Source organism: Triturus cristatus, chromosome 1_1 (assembly GCF_964204655.1).
Source record: "Triturus cristatus chromosome 1_1, aTriCri1.1, whole genome shotgun sequence".
Lineage (NCBI taxonomy): Eukaryota > Metazoa > Chordata > Amphibia > Caudata > Salamandridae > Triturus > Triturus cristatus.
Window position 1 is genome coordinate 1,024,247,896 of NC_140579.1, and position 20,260 is coordinate 1,024,268,155.

The following is a 20,260-nucleotide window of genomic DNA, read 5'->3' on the forward strand; positions in this document are numbered from 1 at the left end:
AGGGTTCAAAAACTAGAGCTAGGCACTTTGCCAAAAAAGGGTCATTTTTCACTGCGAAATTGAGGTGTGACCACGTTGCGTTTTGTGCCGTTTCCTGTCGCGGGCACCAGGCCGACCTGCACAAGTGAGGTACCATTTTTCTTGTAAGACTTTGGGGAATGCGCGGTGGGTGGAAATGTTTGGATCCACGTAGATTCCGGAACTTTCCACCACAGAAATGTGGGGAAATGTGTTTTTTTTGACAATTTTTTAGGTTTGCAAGAGATTCTGGGTAACAGACCCTGGTGGGAGGCAGTCAAGTCACCCCATCCTGGATTTCCCTGGGTGTCTAGTTTTCAAAAATGTATAGATTTGCTAGGTTTCCCAAGGTGCCCGCAGAGCTAGGGTTCAAAAACTAAAGCTAGGCACTTTGCCAAAAAAGGGTCATTTTTCACTGCGAAATTGAGGTGTGACCACGTTGCGTTTTGTGCCGTTTCCTGTCGCGGGCACCAGGCCGACCTGCACAAGTGAGGTACCGTTTTTCTTGTAAGACTTTGGGGAATGCGCGGTGGGTGGAAATGTTTGGATCCACGTAGATTCCGGAACTTTCCACCACAGAAATGTGGGGAAATGTGGTTTTTTTTACAATTTTTTAGGTTTGCAAGAGATTCTGGGTAACAGACCCTGGTGGGAGGCAGTCAAGTCACCCCATCCTGGATTTCCCTGGGTGTCTAGTTTTCAAAAATGTATAGGTTTGCTAGGTTTCCCAAGGTGCCCGCAGAGCTAGGGTTCAAAAACTAAAGCTAGGCACTTTGCCAAAAAAGGGTCATTTTTCACTGCGATATTGAGGTGCGACCACGTTGCGTTTTGTGCCGTTCCCTGTCGCGGGCACTAGGCCGACCCACACAAGTGAGTTACAATTTTTCTCGTAAGACTTTCGGGAATGCGGGGTGGGTGGAAAGTTGTGGATCCAAGCCGATTCCGAAACTTTCCACCACAGAAATGTGGGAAAATGTATTTTTTTTGACAATTTTTTAGGTTTGCAAGGGATTCTGGGTAACAGACCCTGGTGGGAGGCAGTCAAGTCACCCCATCCTGGATTCCCCTGGGTGTCTAGTTTTTAAAAATGTATAGATTTGCTAGGTTTCCCAAGGTGCCCGCAGAGCTAGGGTTCAAAAACTAGAGCTAGGCACTTTGCCAAAAAATGGTCATTTTTCACTGCGAAATTGAGATGTGACCACGTTACAATTTGCGCCATTTCCTGTCACGGGCACCATGCCGACCCGCACAAGTGAAGTACCGTTTTTCTTGTAAGACTTTGGGGAATGTGCGGTGGGTGGAAATGTTTGGATCCACGTAGATTCCGGAACTTTCCACCACAGAAATGTGGGGAAAATGTGTTTTTTTGACAATTTTTTAGGTTTGCAAGGGATTCTGGGTAACAGACCCTGGTGGGAGGCAGTTAAGTCACCCCATCCTGGATTCCCCTGGGTGTCTAGTTTTCAAAAATGTATAGGTTTGCTAGGTTTCCCGAGGTGCCCGCAGAGCTAGGGTTCAAAAACTAAAGCTAGGCACTTTGCCAAAAAAGGGTCATTTTTCACTGCGAAATTGTGGTGTGACCACGTTGCGTTTTGCGCCGTTTCCTGTCGCGGGCACCAGGCCGACCCGCACAAGTGAGGTACCGTTTTTCTCGTAAGACTTTGGGAAACGCGCGGTGGATGGAAATGTTTGGACCCACGCAGATTCCGGAACTTTCCACCACAGAAATGTGGGGGAAATGTGTTTTTTTTGACAATTTTTTAGGTTTGCAAGGGATTCTGGGTAACAGACCCTGGTGGGAGGCAGTCAAGTCACCCCATCCTGGATTCCCCTGGGTGTCTAGTTTTCAAAAATGTATAGGTTAGCTAGGTTTCCCAAGGTGCCCGCAGAGCTACGGTTGAAAAACTAAAGCTAGGCACTTTGCCAAAAAAGGGTCATTTTTCACTGCGAAATTGTGGTGTGACCACGTAGCGTTTTGCGCCGTTTCCTGTCGTGCGCACCAGGCCGAACCGCACAAGTGAGGTACCGTTTTTCTCGTAAGACTTTGGGGAACGCGCGGTGGGTGGAAATGTTTGGATCCACGCAGATTCCGGAACTTTCCACCACAGAAATGTGGGGGAAATGTGTTTTTTTGACAATTTTTTAGGTTTGCAAGGGATTCTGGGTAACAGACCCTGGTGGGAGGCAGTCAAGTCACCCCATCCTGGATTCCCCTGGGTGTCTAGTTTTCAAACATGTATAGGTTTGCTAGGTTTTCCAAGGTGCCCGCAGAGCTAGGGTTCAAAAACTAAAGCAAGGCACTTTGCCAAAAAAGGGTCATTTTTCACTGCGATATTGAGGTATGACCATGTTGCGTTTTGCGCCGTTTCCTGTCGCGGGCACTAGGCTGACCCACACAAGTGAGGTACTGTTTTTCTCGTAAGGCTTTGGGGGACGCGGGGTGGGTGGAAATTTGTGGATCCACGCAGATTCCGGAACTTTCCACCACAGAAATGTGGGGAAAATGTGTTTTTTTTGGACAATTTTTTAGGTTTGCAAGGGATTCTGGGTAACAGACCCTGGTGGGAGGCAGTCAAGTCACCCCATCCTGGATTCCCCTGGGTGTCTAGTTTTTAAAAATGTATAGATTTGCTAGGTTTCCCAAGGTGCCTGCAGAGCTAGGGTTCAAAAACTAGAGCTAGGCACTTTACCAAAAAAGGGTCATTTTTCACTGCGATATTGAGGTACGACCATGTTGCGTTTGCGCTGTTTCCTGTCGCGGGCACTAGGCCGACCCGCACAAGTGAGGTACCATTTTTCTCGTAAGACTTTGGGGAACGCAGGGTGGATGGAAATTTGTGGCTCCACGCAGATTCTGGAACTTTCCACCACAGAAATGGGGAGAAAATATAGGTTTTTTTGACAATTTTTTAGGTTTGCAAGGGATTCTGGGTAACAGACCCTGGTGGGAGGCAGTCAAGTCACCCCATCCTGGATTCCCCTGGGTGTCTAGATTTTAAAAATGTATAGATTTGCTAGGTTTCCCAAGGTGGCCGCAGAACTATGGTTAAAAAACTAGAGCTAGGCACTTTGCCGAAAAAGGGTAATTTTTCACTGCGAAATTGGGGTGTGACCACGTTGCATTTTGCGCCGTTTCCTGTCGCGGGCACTAGGCCGACCCACACAAGTGAGGTACTGTTTTTCTCGTAAGACTTTGGGGGACGCGGGGTGGGTGGAAATTTGTGGATCCACGCAGATTCCGGAACTTTCCACCACAGAAATGTGGGGAAAATGTGTTTTTTTTGGACAATTTTTTAGGTTTGCAAGGGATTCTGGGTAACAGACCCTGGTGGGAGGCAGTCAAGTCACCCCATCCTGGATTCCCCTGGGTGTCTAGTTTTCAAAAATGTGTAGGTTTCCAAGGTTTCCCAAGGTGCCCGCAGAGCTAAGGTTCAAAAACTAGAGCTAGGCACTTTGCCAAAAAAGGGTCATTTTTCACTGTGAAATTGAGGTGTGACCACGTTGCGTTTTGTGCCGTTCCCTGTCGCGGGCACTAGGCTGAGCCACACAAGTGAGTTACCATTTTTCTGGTAAGACTTTCGGGAATGCGGGGTGGGTGGAAAGTTGTGCATCCAAGCCGATTCCGGAACTTTCCACCACAGAAATGTGGGGAAAATGTGTTTTTTTTGACAAGTTTTTTAGGTTTGCAAGGGATTCTGGGTAACAGACCCTGGTGGGAGGCAGTCAAGTCACCCCATCCTGGATTCCCCTGGGTGTCTAGTTTTTAAAAATGTATAGATTTGCTAGGTTTCCCAAGGTGCCTGCAGAGCGAGGGTTCAAAAACTAGATCTAGGCACTTTGCCAAAAAATGGTAATTTTTCACTGCGAAATTGAGGTGTGACCACGTTGCGTTTTGCGCCGTTTCTTGTCGCGGGCACCAGGCCGACCCGCACAAGTGAGGTACCGTTTTTCTCGTAAGACTTTGGGAAACGCGCGGTGGGTGGAATTGTTTGGATCCACACAGATTCCGGAACTTTCCACCACAGAAATGTGGAGAAAATATAGTTTTTTGACAATTTTTTAGGTTTGCAAGGGATTCTGGGTAACAGACCCTGGTGGGAGGCAGTCAAGTCACCCCATCCTGGATTCCCCTGGGTGTCTAGTATTCAAAAATGTATAGGTTTGCTAGGTTTCCCAAGGTGCCCGCAGAGCTAGGGTTCAAAAACTAGAGCTAGGCACTTTGCCAAAAAAGGGTCATTTTTTACTGCGAAATTGAGGTGTGACCACGTTGCGTTTTGCGCCGTTTCCTGTCGCGGGCACTAGGCCGACCCGCACAAGTGAGGTACCGTTTTTCTCGTAAGACTTTGGGGAACGCGGGGTGGATGGAAATGTTTGGATCCACGCAGATTCCGGAACTTTCCACTACAGAAATGTGGGGGAAATGTGTTTTTTTTGACAATTTTTTAGGTTTGCAAGGGATTCTGGGTACCAGACCCTGGTGGGAGGCAGTCAAGTTACCCCATCCTGGATTCCCCTGGTTGTCTAGTTTTCAAAAATTTATAGGTTTGCTAGGTTTCCCAAGGTGCCTGCAGAGCTAGGGTTCAAAAACTAAAGCTAGGCACTTTACCAAAAAAGGGTCATTTTTCACTGCGATATTGAGGTGTGACCACGTTGCGTTTTGCGCCGTTTCCTGTCACGGGCACTAGGCCGACCCGCACAAGTGAAATACCATTTTTCACGTAAGACTTTGGGGAACGCGGGGTGGATGGAAATTTGTGGCTCCACGCAGATTCCGGAACTTTCCACCACAGAAATGTGGAGAAAATATAGTTTTTTTGACAATTTTTTAGGTTTGCAAGGGATTCTGGGTAACAGACCCTGGTGGGAGGCAGTCAAGTCACCCCATCCTGGATTCCCCTGGGTGTCTAGTTTTCAAAAATGTATAGGTTTGCTAGGTTTCCCAAGGTGCCCACAGAGCTGGGTTCAAAAACTAGAGCTAGGCACTTTGCCAAAAAAGGGTCATTTTTTACTGCGAAATTGAGGTGTGACCACGTTGCGTTTTGCGCCGTTTCCTGTCGCGGGCACTAGGCTGACCCGCACAATTGAGGTACCATTTTTCTCGTAAGACTTTGGGGAACGCGGGGTCGGTGTAAATTTGTAGATCCACGCAGATTCCAGAACTTTCCACCACAGAAATGTGGGGAAAATGTGGGTTTTTGACAATTTTTTAGGTTTGCAAGGGATTCTGGGTAACAGACCCTGGTGGGAAGCAGTCAAGTCACCACATCCTGGATTCCCCTGGGTGTCTAGTTTTTAAAAATGTATAGATTTGCTAGATTTTCCAAGGTGCCCGCAGAGCTAGGGTTCAAAAACTAGAGCTAGGCACTTTGCCGAAAAAGGGTAATTTTTCACTGAGAAATTGAGATGTGACCACGTTACATTTTGTGCCATTTCCTGTCACAGGCACTAGGCCGACCCACACAAGTGGGGTACCGTTTTTCTTGTAAGACTTTGGGGAAGGCGGGGTGGGTGGAAATTTGTGGATCCACGCAGATTCCGGAACTTTCCACCACAGAAATGTGGGGAAAATGTGTTTTTTTGACAATTTTTTAGGTTTGCAAGGGATTCTGGGTAATAGACCCTGGTGGGAGGCAGTCAAGTCACCCCATCCTGGATTCCCCTGGGTGTCTAGTTTTCAAAAATGTGTAGGTTTCCAAGGTTTTCCAAGGTGCCCGCAGACCTAGGGTTCAAAAAATAAAGCAAGGCACTTTGCCAAAAAAGGGTCATTTTTCACTGCGATATTGAGGTATGACCATGTTGCGTTTTGCGCCGTTTCCTGTCGCGGGCACTAGGCCGACCCGCACAAGTGAGGTACCATTTTTCTCGTAAGACTTTCGGGAATGCGGGGTGGGTGGAAAGTTGTGGATCCAAGCCGATTCCGAAACTTTCCACCACAGAAATATGGGGAAAATGTATTTTTTTGACAATTTTTTAGGTTTGCAAGGGATTCTGGGTAACAGACCCTGGTGGGAGGCAGTCAAGTCACCCCATCCTGGATTCCCCTGGGTGTCTAGTTTTTAAAAATGTATAGATTTGCTAGGTTTCCCAAGGTCCTGCAGAGCGAGGGTTCAAAAACTAGAGCTAGGCACTTTGCCAAAAAATGGTAATTTTTCACTGCGAAATTGAGGTGTGACCACGTTGCGTTTTGCGCCGTTTCTTGTCGCGGGCACCAGGCCGACCCGCACAAGTGAAGTACCGTTTTTCTCGTAAGACTTTGGGAAACGCGCGGTGGGTGGAAATGTTTGGATCCACACAGATTCCGGAACTTTCCACCACAGAAATGTGGAGAAAATATAGTTTTTTTGACAATTTTTTAGGTTTGCAAGGGATTCTGGGTAACAGACCCTGGTGGGAGGCAGTCAAGTCACCCCATCCTGGATTCCCCTGGGTGTCTAGTTTTCAAAAATGTATAGGTTTGCTAGGTTTCCCAAGGTGCCCGCAGAGCTAGGGTTCAAAAACTAGAGCTAGGCACTTTGCCAAAAAAGGGTCATTTTTTACTGCGAAATTGAGGTGTGACCACTTTGCGTTTTGCGCCGTTTCCTGTCGCGGGCACTAGGCCGACCCGCACAAGTGAGGTACAGTTTTTCTCGTAAGACTTTGGGGAACGCGGGGTGGATGGAAATGTTTGGATCCACGCAGATTCCGGAACTTTCCACTACAGAAATGTGGGGGAAATGTGTTTTTTTTGACAATTTTTTAGGTTTGCAAGGGATTCTGGGTACCAGACCCTGGTGGGAGGCAGTCAAGTTACCCCATCCTGGATTCCCCTGGTTGTCTAGTTTTCAAAAATTTATAGGTTTGCTAGGTTTCCCAAGGTGCCTGCAGAGCTAGGGTTCAAAAACTAAAGCTAGGCACTTTGCCAAAAAAGGGTCATTTTTCACTGCGAAATTGAGGTGTGACCACGTTGCGTTTTGCGCCGTTTCCTGTCACGGGCACTAGGCCGACCCGCACAAGTGAAATACCATTTTTCTCGTAAGACTTTGGGGAACGCGGGGTGGATGGAAATTTGTGGCTCCACGCAGATTCCGGAACTTTCCACCACAGAAATGTGGAGAAAATATAGTTTTTTTGACAATTTTTTAGGTTTGCAAGGGATTCTGGGTAACAGACCCTGGTGGGAGGCAGTCAAGTCACCCCATCCTGGATTCCCCTGGGTGTCTAGTTTTCAAAAATGTATAGGTTTGCTAGGTTTCCCAAGGTGCCCACAGAGCTGGGTTCAAAAACTAGAGCTAGGCACTTTGCCAAAAAAGGGTCATTTTTTACTGCGAAATTGAGGTGTGACCACGTTGCGTTTTGCGCCGTTTCCTGTCGCGGGCACTAGGCTGACCCACACAAGTGAGGTACCGTTTTTCTCATAAGACTTTGGGGAACGCGGGGTGGGTGGAAATTTGCGGATCCATGCAGATTCCGGAACTTTTCACCACAGAAATGTGGGGAAAATGTGTTTTTTTGACAATTTGTTAGGTTTGCAAGGGATTCTGGGTAACAGACCCTGGTGGGAGGCAGTCAAGTCACCCCATCCTGGATTCCCCTGGGTGTCTAGTTTTCAAAAATGTATAGGTTTGCTAGGTTTCCCGAGGTGCCCGCAGAGCTAGGGTTCAAAAACTAAAGCTAGGCACTTTGCCAAAAAAGGGTCATTTTTCACTGCGAAATTGTGGTGTGACCACATTGCGTTTTGCGCAGTTTCCTGTCACGGGCACCAGGCCGACCCGCACAAGTGAGGTACCGTTTTTCTCGTAAGACTTTGGGAAACACGCGGTGGGTGGAAATGTTTGGATCCACACAGATTCCGGAACGTTCCACCACAGAAATGTGGAGAAAATATAGTTTTTTTGACAATTTTTTAGGTTTGCAAGGGATTCTGGGTAACAGACCCTGGTGGGAGGCAGTCAAGTCACCCCATCCTGGATTCCCCTGGGTGTCTAGTTTTCAAAAATGTATAGGTTTGCTAGGTTTCCCAAGGTGCCCGCAGAGCTAGGGTTCAAAAACTAGAGCTAGGCACTTTGCCAAAAAAGGGTCATTTTTTACTGCGAAATTGAGGTGTGACCACGTTGCGTTTTGCGCCGTTTCCTGTCGCGGGCACTAGGCTGACCCGCACAATTGAGGTACCATTTTTCTCGTAAGACTTTGGGGAACGCGGGGTCGGTGTAAATTTGTAGATCCACGCAGATTCCAGAACTTTCCACCACAGAAATGTGGGGAAAATGTGGGTTTTTTGACAATTTTTTAGGTTTGCAAGGGATTCTGGGTAACAGACCCTGGTGGGAAGCAGTCAAGTCACCCCATCCTGGATTCCCCTGGGTGTCTAGTTTTTAAAAATGTATAGATTTGCTGGATTTTCCAAGGTGCCCGCAGAGCCAGGGTTCAAAAACTAGAGCTCAGCACTTTGCCAAAAAATGGTCATTTTTCACTGCGAAATTGAGATGTGACCACGTTACAATTTGCGCCATTTCCTGTCACGGGCACTAGGCCGACCCACACAAGTGGGGTACCGTTTTTCTCGTAAGACTTTGGGGAAGGCGGGGTGGGTGGAAATTTGTGGATCCACGCAGATTCCGGAACTTTCCACCACAGAAATGTGGGGAAAATGTGTTTTTTTGACAATTTTTTAGGTTTGCAAGGGATTCTGGGTAATAGACCCTGGTGGGAGGCAGTCAAGTCACCCCATCCTGGATTCCCCTGGGTGTCTAGTTTTCAAAAATGTATAGGTTTGCTAGGTTTCCCAAGGTGCCCGCAGAGCTAGGGTTCAAAAACTAAAGCTAAGCACTTTGCCAAAAAAGGCTCATTTTTCACTGCGAAATTGTGGTGTGATCACGTTGCGTTTTGCGCCGTTTCCTGTCGCGGGCACCAGGCCGACCCGCACAAGTGAGGTACCGTTTTACTTGTAAGACTTTGGGGAATGCGCGGTGGGTGGAAATGTTTGGATCCACGTAGATTCCGGAACTTTCCACCACAGAAATGTGGGGAAATGTGTTTTTTTTGACAATTTTTTAGGTTTGCAAGAGATTCTGGGTAACAGACCCTGGTGGGAGGCAGTCAAGTCACCCCATCCTGGATTTCCCTGGGTGTCTAGTTTTCAAAAATGTATAAGTTTGCTAGGTTTCCCAAGGTGCCCGCAGAGCTAGGGTTCAAAAACTAAAGCTAGGCACTTTGCCAAAAAAGGGTCATTTTTCACTGCGATATTGAGGTGCGACCACGTTGCGTTTTGTGCCGTTCCCTGTCGCGGGCACTAGGCCGACCCACACAAGTGAGTTACCATTTTTCTCGTAAGACTTTCGGGAATGCGGGGTGGGTGGAAAGTTGTGGATCCAAGCCGATTCCGAAACTTTCCACCACAGAAATGTGGGGAAAATGTATTTTTTTTGACAATTTTTTAGGTTTGCAAGGGATTCTGGGTAACAGACCCTGGTGGGAGGCAGTCAAGTCACCCCATCCTGGATTCCCCTGGGTGTCTAGTTTTTAAAAATGTATAGATTTGCTAGGTTTCCCAAGGTGCCCGCAGAGCTAGGGTTCAAAAACTAGAGCTAGGCACTTTGCTAAAAAACGGTAATTTTTCACTGCGAAATTGAGGTGTGACCACGTTACGTTTTGCGCCATTTCCTGTTGCGGGCACTAGGCCGACCCACACAAGTGAGGTACCGTTTTTCTCGAAAGACTTTGGGGAACGCGGGGTGGGTGGAAATTTGAGGATCCACGCAGATTCCGGAACTTTTCACCACAGAAATGTGGGGAAAATTTGTTTTTTTGACAATTTGTTAGGTTTGCAAGGGATTCTGGGTAACAGACCCTGGTGGGAGGCAGTCAAGTCACCCCATCCTGGATTCCCCTGGGTGTCTAGTTTTCAAAAATGTATAGGTTTGCTAGGTTTCCCGAGGTGCCCGCAGAGCTAGGGTTCAAAAACTAAAGCTAGGCACTTTGCCAAAAAAGGGTCATTTTTCACTGCGAAATTGTGGTGTGACCACGTTGCGTTTTGCGCAGTTTCCTGTCGCGGGCACCAGGCTGACCCGCACAAGTGAGGTACCGTTTTTCTCGTAAGACTTTGGGAAACGCGCAGTGGGTGGAAATGTTTGGATCCACGCAGATTCCGGAACTTTCCACCACAGAAATGTGGGGGAAATGTGTTTTTTTGGACAATTTTTTAGGTTTGCAAGGGATTCTGGGTAACAGACCCTGGTGGGAGGAAGTCAAGTCACCCCATCCTGGATTCCCCTGGGTGTCTAGTTTTCAAAAATGTATAGGTTTGCTAGGTTTCCCAAGGTGCCCGCAGAGCTACGGTTGAAAAACTAAAGCTAGGCACTTTGCCAAAAAAGGGTCATTTTTCACTGCGAAATTGTGGAGTGACCACGTTGCGTTTTGCGCCGTTTCCTGTCGCGGGCACCAGGCCAAACCGCACAAGTGAGGTACCGTTTTTCTCGTAAGACTTTGGGGAACGCGCGGTGGGTGGAAATGTTTGGATCCACGCAGATTCCGGAGCTTTCCACCACAGAAATGTGGGGGAAATGTCTTTTTTTGACAATTGTTTAGGTTTGCAAGGGATTCTGGTTAACAGACCCTGGTGGGAGGCAGTCAAGTCACCCCATCCTGGATTCCCCTGGGTGTCTAGTTTTCAAAAATGTATAGGTTTGCCAGGTTTTCCAAGGTGCCCGCAGAGCTAGGGTTCAAAAACTAAAGCAAGGCACTTTGCCAAAAAAGGGTCATTTTTCACTGCGATATTGAGGTATGACCATGTTGCGTTTTGCGCCGTTTCCTGTCGCGGGCACTAGGCCGACCCGCACAAGTGAGGTACCATTTTTCTCGTAACACTTTGGGGAACGCAGGGTGGATGGAAATTTGTGGCTCCACGCAGATTCCGGAACTTTTCACCACAGAAATGTGGAGAAAATATAATTTTTTTTGACAATTTTTTAGGTTTGCAAGGGATTCTGGGTAACAGACCCTGGTGGGAGGCAGTCAAGTCACCCCATCCTGGAGTCCCCTGGTCGCTAGTTTTTAAAAATGTATAGATTTGCTAGGTTTCCCAAGGTGCCCGCAGAGCTATGGTTAAAAAACTAGAGCTAGGCACTTTGTTAAAAAAGGGTCATTTTTCACTGTGAAATTGAGGTGTGACCACGTTGCGTTTTGCGCCGTTTCCTGTCGCGGGCACTAGGCCGACCCACACAAGTGAGGTACCGTTTTTCTCGTACGACTTTAGGGGATGCGGAGTGGGTGGAAATTTGTGGCTCCACGCAGATTCTGGAACTTACCACCACAGAAATGTGGGGAAAATGTGTTTTTTATGGACAATTTTTTAGGTTTGCAAGGGATTCTGGGTAACAGACCCTGGTGGGAGGCAGTCAAGTCACCCCATCCTGGATTCCCCTGGGTGTCTAGTTTTTAAAAATGTATAGATTTGCTAGGTTTCCTAAGGTGCCCGCAGAGCTATGGTTAAAAAACTAGAGCTAGGCACTTTGCTAAAAAAGGGTCATTTTTCACTGCGAAATTGAGGTGTGACCACGTTGCGTTTTGCGCCGTTTCCTGTCGCGGGCACCAGGCCGACCTGCACAAGTGAGGTGCCGTTTTTCTTGTAAGACTTTGGGGAATGCGCGGTGGGTGGAAATGTTTGGATCCACGTAGATTCCGGAACTTTCCACCACAGAAATGTGGGGAAATGTGGTTTTTTTGACAATTTTTTAGTTTTGCAAGAGATTCTGGGTAACAGACCCTGGTGGGAGGCAGTCAAGTCACCCCATCCTGGATTTCCCTGGGTGTCTAGTTTTCAAAAATGTATAGGTTTGCTAGGTTTCCCAAGGTGCCCGCAGAGCTAGGGTTCAAAAACTAAAGCTAGGCACTTTGCCAAAAAAGGGTCATTTTTCACTGCGATATTGAGGTGCGACCACGTTGCGTTTTGTGCCGTTCCCTGTCGCGGGCACTAGGCCGACCCACACAAGTGAGTTACCATTTTTCTCGTAAGACTTTCGGGAATGCGCGGTGGGTGGAAATGTTTGGATCCACGTAGATTCCGAAACTTTCCACCACAGAAATGTGGGGAAAATGTATTTTTTTTGACAATTTTTTAGGTTTGCAAGGGATTCTGGGTAACAAACCCTGGTGGGAGGCAGTCAAGTCACCCCATCCTGGATTCCCCTGGGTGTCTAGTTTTTAAAAATGTATAGATTTGCTAGGTTTCCCAAGGTGCCCGCAGAGCTAGGGTTCAAAAACTAGAGCTAGGCACTTTGCCAAAAAATGGTCATTTTTCACTGCGAAATTGAGATGTGACCACGTTACAATTTGCGCCATTTCCTGTCACGGGCACTAGGCCGACCCACACAAGTGAGGTACCGTTTTTCTCGTAAGACTTTGGGGAAGGCGGGGTGGGTGGAAATGTTTGGATCCACGTAGATTCCGGAACTTTCCACCACAGAAATGTGGGGGAAATGTCTTTTTTTGACAATTGTTTAGGTTTGCAAGGGATTCTGGGTAACAGACCCTGGTGGGAGGCAGTCAAGTCACCCCATCCTGGAGTCCCCTGGTTGCTAGATTTTAAAAATGTCTAGATTTGCTAGGTTTCCCAAGGTGCCCGCAGAGCTATGGTTAAAAAACTAGAGCTAGGCACTTTGCCGAAAAAGGGTAATTTTTCACTGCGAAATTGGGGTGTGACCACTTTGCGTTTTGCGCCGTTTCCTGTCGCGGGCACTAGGCCGACCCACACAAGTGAGGTACCGTATTTCTTGTAAGACTTTGGGGGACGCAGAGTAAGTGGAAATTTGTGGATCCACGCAGATTCCGGAACTTTCCACCACAGAAATGTGGGGAAAATGTGTTTTTTTGGGACAATTTTTTAGGTTTGCAAGGGATTCTGGGTAACAGACCCTGGTGGGAGGCAGTCAAGTCACCCCATCCTGGATTCCCCTGGGTGTCTAGTTTTTAAAAATGTATAGATTTGCTAGGTTTCCCAAGGTGCCCGCAGAGCTATGGTTAAAAAACTAGAGCTAGGCACTTTGTTAAAAAAGGGTCATTTTTCACTGTGAAATTGAGGTGTGACCACGTTGCGTTTTGCGCCGTTTCCTGTCGCGGGCACTAGGCCGACCCACACAAGTGAGGTACCGTTTTTCTCGTACGACTTTAGGGGATGCGGGGTGGGTGGAAATTTGTGGCTCCACGCAGATTCTGGAACTTACCACCACAGAAATGTGGGGAAAATGTGTTTTTTATGGACAATTTTTTAGGTTTGCAAGGGATTCTGGGTAACAGACCCTGGTGGGAGGCAGTCAAGTCACCCCATCCTGGATTCCCCTGGGTGTCTAGTTTTTAAAAATGTATAGATTTGCTAGGTTTCCCAAGGTGCCCGCAGAGCTATGGTTAAAAAACTAGAGCTAGGCACTTTGCTAAAAAAGGGTCATTTTTCACTGCGAAATTGAGGTGTGACCACGTTGCGTTTTGCGCCGTTTCCTGTCGCGGGCACCAGGCCGACCTGCACAAGTGAGGTACCGTTTTTCTTGTAAGACTTTGGGGAATGCGCGGTGGGTGGAAATGTTTGGATCCACGTAGATTCCGGAACTTTCCACCACAGAAATGTGGGGAAATGTGTTTTTTTTGACAATTTTTTTGTTTTGCAAGAGATTCTGGGTAACAGACCCTGGTGGGAGGCAGTCAAGTCACCCCATCCTGGAATTCCCTGGGTGTCTAGTTTTCAAAAATGTATAGGTTTGCTAGGTTTCCCAAGGTGCCCGCAGAGCTAGGGTTCAAAAACTAAAGCTAGGCACTTTGCCAAAAAAGGGTCATTTTTCACTGCGATATTGAGGTGCGACCACGTTGCGTTTTGTGCCGTTCCCTGTCGCGGGCACTAGGCCGACCCACACAAGTGAGTTACCATTTTTCTCGTAAGACTTTTGGGAATGCGGGGTGGGTGGAAAGTTGTGGATCCAAGCCGATTCCGAAACTTTCCACCACAGAAATGTGGGGAAAATGTATTTTTTTTGACAATTTTTTAGGTTTGCAAGGGATTCTGGGTAACAGACCCTGGTGGGAGGCAGTCAAGTCACCCCATCCTGGATTCCCCTGGGTGTCTAGTTTTTAAAAATGTATAGATTTGCTAGGTTTCCCAAGGTGCCCGCAGAGCTAGGGTTCAAAAACTAGAGCTAGGCACTTTGCCAAAAAAGGGTCATTTTTCACTGTGAAATTGAGGTGTGACCACGTTGCGTTTTGTGCCGTTCCCTGTTGCGGGCACTAGGCTGACCCACACAAGTGAGTTACCATTTTTCTGGTAAGACTTTCGGGAATGCGGGGTGGGTGGAAAGTTGTTTATCCAAGCCGATTACGGAACTTTCCACCACAGAAATATGGGGAAAATGTGTTTTTTTTGACAATTTTTTAGGTTTGCAAGGGATTCTGGGTAACAGACCCTGGTGGGAGGCAGTCAAGTCACCCCATCCTGGATTCCCCTGGGTGTCTAGTTTTCAAAAATGTATAGGTTTGCCAGGTTTTCCAAGGTGCCCGCAGAGCTAGGGTTCAAAAACTAAAGCAAGGCACTTTGCCAAAAAAGGGTAATTTTTCACTGCGAAATTGGGGTGTGACCACGTTGCGTTTTGCGCCGTTTCCTGTCGCGGGCACTAGGCCGACCCACACAAGTGAGGTACCGTATTTCTCGTAAGACTTTGGGGGATGCGGGGTGGGTGGAAATTTGTGGATCCACGCAGATTCCGGAACTTTCCACCACAGAAATGTGGGGAAAATGTGTTTTTTTGGGACAATTTTTTAGGTTTGCAAGGGATTCTGGGTAACAAACCCTGGTGGGAGGCAGTCAAGTCACCCCATCCTGGATTCCCCTGGGTGTCTAGTTTTTAAAAATGTATCGATTTGCTAGGTTTCCCAAGGTGCCCGCAGAGCTATGGTTAAAAAACTAGAGCTAGGCACTTTGCTAAAAAAGGGTCATTTTTCACTGTGAAATTGAGGTGTGACCACGTTGCGTTTTGCTCCGTTTCCTGTCGCGGGCACTAGGCCGACCCACACAAGTGAGGTACCGTTTTTCTCGTACGACTTTAGGGGACGCGGGGTGGGTGGAAATTTGTGGCTCCACGCAGATTCTGGAACTTTCCACCACAGAAATGTGGGGAAAATGTGTTTTTTATGGACAATTTTTTAGGTTTGCAAGGGATTCTGGGTAACAGACCCTGGTGGGAGGCAGTCAAGTCACCCCATCCTGGATTCCCCTGGGTGTCTAGTTTTTAAAAATGTATAGATTTGCTAGGTTTCCCAAGGTGCCCGCAGAGCTATGGTTAAAAAACTAGAGCTAGGCACTTTGCTAAAAAAGGGTCATTTTTCACTGCGAAATTGAGGTGTGACCACGTTGCGTTTTGCGCCGTTTCCTGTCGCGGGCACCAGGCCGACCTGCACAAGTTAGGTACCGTTTTTCTTGTAAGACTTTGGGGAATGCGCGGTGGGTGGAAATGTTTGGATCCACGTAGATTCCGGAACTTTCCACCACAGAAATGTGGAGAAATGTGTTTTTTTTGACAATTGTTTAGGTTTGCAAGAGATTCTGGGTAACAGACCCTGGTGGGAGGCAGTCAAGTCACCCCATCCTGGATTTCCCTGGGTGTCTAGTTTTCAAAAATGTATAGGTTTGCTAGGTTTCCCAAGGTGCCCGCAGAGCTAGGGTTCAAAAACTAAAGCTAGGCACTTTGCCAAAAAAGGGTCATTTTTCACTGCGATATTGAGGTGCGACCACGTTGCGTTTTGTGCCGTTCCCTGTCGCGGGCACTAGGCCGACCCACACAAGTGAGTTACCATTTTTCTCGTAAGACTTTCGGGAATGCGGGGTGGGTGGAAAGTTGTGGATCCAAGCCGATTCCGAAACTTTCCACCACAGAAATGTGGGGAAAATGTATTTTTTTTGACAATTTTTTAGGTTTGCAAGGGATTCTGGGTAACAGACCCTGGTGGGAGGCAGTCAAGTCACCCCATCCTGGATTCCCCTGGGTGTCTAGTTTTTAAAAATGTATAGATTTGCTAGGTTTCCCAAGGTGCCCGCAGAGCTAGGGTTCAAAAACTAGAGCTAGGCACTTTGCCAAAAAATGGTCATTTTTCACTGCGAAATTGAGATGTGACCACGTTACAATTTGCGCCATTTCCTGTCACGGGCACTAGGCCGACCCACACAAGTGAGGTACCGTTTTTCTCGTAAGACTTTGGGGAAGGCGGGGTGGGTGGAAATGTTTGGATCCACGTAGATTCCGGAACTTTCCACCACAGAAATGTGGGGAAATGTGTTTTTTTTGACAATTTTTTAGGTTTGCAAGAGATTCTGGGTAACAGACCCTGGTGGGAGGCAGTCAAGTCACCCCATCCTGGATTTCCCTGGGTGTATAGTTTTCAAAAATGTATAGGTTTGCTAGGTTTCCCAAGGTGCCCGCAGAGCTAGGGTTCAAAAACTAAAGCTAGGCACTTTGCCAAAAAAAGGTCATTTTTCACTGCGATATTGAGGTGCGACCACGTTGCGTTTTGTGCCGTTCCCTGTCGCGGGCACTAGGCCGACCCACACAAGTGAGTTACCATTTTTCTCGTAAGACTTTCGGGAATGCGGGGTGGGTGGAAAGTTGTGGATCCAAGCCGATTCCGAAACTTTCCACCACAGAAATGTGGGGAAAATGTATTTGTTTTGACAATTTTTTAGGTTTGCAAGGGATTCTGGGTAACAGACCCTGGTGGGAGGCAGTAAAGTCACCCCATTCTGGATTCCCCTGGGTGTCTAGTTTTTAAAAATGTATAGATTTGCTAGGTTTCCTGTAGGAGAGTAGGGTCTGCTATCCTATGGTCACCCCAAATTTTTGCTTTTTGCTTCACTGGTTTTTGACATATTGAGGCTGTGGGCCTGCCAATCAGACCCCCAGCCTGCTGTTCTCTCTACTAAATTAAAACTATGCACCCTAGGTGCATAACCAATTGGAAGTGGATCACCCTGTCAGCCCCTGTACCAGTGTACACTAGGTACCCAGGGCATTGGTGTACCCAAGGCCTGCCAGGGGCTGAAGCATGTATTATGCCACCCCAGGCTTGGCCTAACAATTTGACACAACTGGCTGATCACTCAGCTGGGGTAAGTTGGTGTAATCACCTCTTACTTAGGTGTAGTATATCTATACCTAACCTTAAATGGGACACCTGGTAACCTATAAGTCACTCCTATGGCAGGCCTTAACAATCCTGAAGGCAGAGTGCTTGGTTCCATGTGAGATGGTGCTCTGGCATGAGCTGAGCCTGTCTGCAGTGGTCGGAACAACTTCCTTCTACTGTTTCCAGATATCGTCATACCATATACTCTTAAGTGCATTATGAACCTCGCGGTTAAATGCTATCTTTGGTTTGGCTTTATCAAAACATGTCGAGTAAGGTGTCATACGAATTGGAATACTAACCCCTCGCCAATTCTGGCGACGGGGTTAGCATTCCACCCTTCTAGAGGGACACGACATGTACAGTACCTGAAACCCGGGTAAAATCAGACATAGCCTCAGCTCCACAAAATGGATGCTGCCACCACAGACACAAGTCTGCCCTCCTGCTGCTGGGAGTCCTTCCAGCTTGGGAGGTGTGGACAAAGGGTTTCCTGCCAGGGGAGGTGCATGCACCACCCCAGACAGGATTTTGTGTATTGGTCAGGTAGGGCTTGAAAGAAACCAGACATGCCTGTGGCTCACAAGGAGCCTCGGTGCATATGCCAGCTCAAACCGGTCCTGGGGCACACCACCCCCCTTCCTGGTCCCACCCATAGGGAGGGACCTAGCAGGTAGTCCGGCCCCTAGAATCCGCTTAAAGGTAGGAGCTGTGTCCTAAGACTTCAGACATCCTGGAATCTACTTAACACTAAGAAGAAGACGGGAACTTCAACGCTCTGCCGCACAGAGGACTGAAGCAAATCTCCCCTGTGGTCAGGGAGTGACCACCTTGCTACCGCAAGCACCATCCAGCGAATCAACGTCTGCTTTGCCGCCGCCTCCCGCCGGAGCCCGAGCCCAGAGACTGACAAGACCTGGACCTCCAGACCTCTCACCGCCCGATCCACAGTCCCTGAAAAGAGGAGACCCGTGGAGGCACCGAGACACGTGGAGCCAGCCACCGTGAAACGACCACGACAAGCTGACAAGTGCAACAACCGAGGCTCCCTCCAAGTTGTGCTTTGGGATCTGAGAAGCCCAACCCTCGAGCAGCATCTGCACCAAAGGTGAGCCCTCCAGCATCTCCACGATCTGCGTGGGGCCCTTCTGCATTTTGCCACTCGACGCGCCTAACCGGTTGCTGGCCCGCTGGCTAGTAGCCATCTTGGCGACGAACTTTACGAAATACACCGCTGGTCTGGTTGCTCCAGACTGGCCCTTGCTCCCCTCCAAAGGAGCAGTCCTTCTGACCTTGTTGGTCAGAACCATCAGCTTATTTCATCTCCTACAACAATTGCTTTTGCCAAGGCTTGTTTCCTTCGATCAAGTCGCCGACACCGCCGACAGTGAGAGCCTGCGTGGGACAGCTCGTGAACCGACTCCTGGACGTCGTCGACCTCCAGGGACTACGTGGCTGCAGAGACAAGCTACACCTTTCTTCCTGTTTGCACCCGACATTGCCTGGTACCCACCTGGTGCCACGCTGGTCACTGGCTAGTGACTGTGAACACTGTCCCCTCTGCTTACAGGTCTTCAACATCTCCAATCCACTCTTGGATCCACTGCATCTCTCCCGGACCGACCGCCTGCAGCATCTTTGTCTTCAAGCTCCACGGAACAGATAGAAGAAACCCGACGCACTTCGAGGCCTATGCACCCGCTTCCTGTGGGTGAGGTAAAGCTGGCACACCTGTGCCCAAGTGTAGTATTACATCTCTAGTGCCTGTGTTCCAAATCTTGAGTTCCTAGTCCATCCGGAAGATCCTCTTTGCAGTAACTTTGTACTTTTTACGCACCCATTGAAACCTATGGGAGCACGCGTGTGACTATTTGCTCTGCACACGCCACCCGTGGACCTCCTGGTCACTAACTGAAGTTAGCTCCTTGTAGGCCCAGCGATTCTAGAGGCCCTAGGCCTTTTCCCTTTTCTGTTCGTGGTACTTATACCACTATTTTAGTATATGGTTTGAGCGGCCACCAGGGCCTATCCATATAAAGTGCAACTTCTGTGTATTCTACTGTAATCTTGTTTGACGATTTGTGCTCCTGTGCTCATAAAGAGACTAGGGGTTACTTTGAGAAATAAATACATATATATTTTGAATATATATCTGTGTGGTGTCCTTTCATTGGTATAAAAGGGGGTTACATTTGGTAAAACAGCTGGCTTAACACGTTTCACGAGTTTAGCCTCAAAGACTGCTTAGCCTACGCTACCACTAGGGCAGCTAGTCCGAAAAGGTTGACTTACAACCACACCATAAGGGTTGCTTGGCATGGTACAAGGTGATCACTTTAACTAGTGAGCATCATATACCAGGCCAACTTCTCACATTGGTGAGCAGCGGTTGGATTTGAGCTTGCTGTGTTTTACCATTGTAATCTCTTGGTTACCAATTGAAAGATCACATAGGTACCTGTAGGTACATATAAAGCAAGATTAGATATACATAAGTTCTACTGAACTTAGTTGTTGTAGAGCAAAGGGAGTAGCACACCCTGACTACAACTACTAGATAGGTTTAGTAGGTAAACCCAAGTGTAGGTAGATTGCAACACATCCACCCACACTTAAGAGCAATGGCCGGGGCAGAGGGGTCCACTGTACCCATCTCTGTTGAGAGTGACCCCCAGAGGGCACCATCCAGCTTTGCTACCCTTAACCAGAATGAGCTCAGGCATTTGGCAACTCTTAGAGGCCTTAAACAGCCCAAGAACCCTACCTCTGCTGAGCTCAGAGAACTCTTACAAAATGATGAGAATCAGAGAGAACTCAGGAAAGCTTCCCAGTTAGCCCCCTTAGGGTCAGGAACAGGAGGCCCCCCTTCTGAAGATGCTACAGAGGTACCCAGTTCCAATAGCCACCCCTTAGATGAGAATCATACTACAGGGGAGGAAAGTGGTGAGGATACAGAAAGTAGTGATGATGAAGGGAGAACTAGCCCAGTGCCAAGTGTCATACTTGGCCCAGCTAAACTAAGGCTATTGGGGATTGACAGTGGGTTTACCCCATTGGATCTCCCCAGTGGACTTAACACAGGGCTTGGGAGGCAAAGGAATCGCTCAGGTGA